Source organism: Frankliniella occidentalis, unplaced genomic scaffold, assembly GCF_000697945.3.
Source record: "Frankliniella occidentalis isolate FOCC.00 unplaced genomic scaffold, Focc_3.1 Scaffold153, whole genome shotgun sequence".
In the NCBI taxonomy this organism is placed as follows: Eukaryota; Metazoa; Arthropoda; class Insecta; order Thysanoptera; family Thripidae; genus Frankliniella; species Frankliniella occidentalis.
Genome location: NW_026267280.1, coordinates 515,824 through 516,898, shown reverse-complemented (window position 1 = coordinate 516,898; position 1,075 = coordinate 515,824).

Below are 1,075 nucleotides of genomic sequence, written 5' to 3'. Positions count from 1 at the left end.
CAGTGGTCCTGTACATTGCTCCCTGTACCAAATTTTAACCATTAAAACTACATCGATGCTGTTATTCGAATAACAGAAGTTCCTGGAAAAAAATTAGCAGAACGATCTGTAGTTTTCCTGTCATAATTTTTTGCAGTGTAGTGAAAAAAGGGGGATGTATGTATTGTAAAGAAAGAGGCACTAATTACAGAAAAGTTGAAAATTGCACATTACGTTAAAATGTATTTAAAATGATTTCATGTTTAGAGAGTAGTAGAACAACCCTATGCTTTTTAATGATGCTGAGAATAATCATTTTTAAATCAACGTAAATAATTTGTTACTCTACTCCGTCATTTTGATTTCAAAGTAGCCCGCATATTTAACCCTTCGAAACCAAAAAACTGGTTTATTGATGTTCATAAATCGGATCGTCCAGAAAAAATGTCCGCTTCTCGGATTCGTTCAGTTAATTTTGAGGAGCACGGCGCCTGCGAAACTTAGGATAGGCAACCCAGCAATGCACTCGTGCACTGCTGGCAAGATGTTGCCTACCTACCAGGCGCTATGAGAGCTTGCATGGGCAGAACTGGGTAGTTTCGTAATGGTAAGTGACGGACGTAGTTCCTGGATGACCCCTACTGTATCGAACACAAAGAGATTAACGTAAGAAACCGCATTTTTAGTGTGTTTGCATTTAAGGCCAATTCCATAAAGTCAGCGCGAAGTATTTTACCTGTCAGGTTTGCCGTAGCCATGCACGTCTACGTGTATAGTTTTACTGCAACTCTTTGAAATGGGGGACTTAATTATCTATTGATAAATGTTCTTCTGATTCGGTAAAAAACTGCCATGATAATAAAACAACACTACTTACTATAGGGGGCCCCAGCCCGGCATCTACACGCGGCGAAGTGCCGAGCTCTGCTCTGCGGTCGTCAGCACTCGTCAAAGAACAAGTAGCGGCACATGGCACAACCAATTAGACTGACAAGACGACTCATCCTTTTTCTTTCCTCGCGGACCTTGGGGCTGTCGCAAGGCTTGTGCGAGATTTGAGCGGCGCCGTTTCTGCGGACCGGTCGAGCGAAAAAAA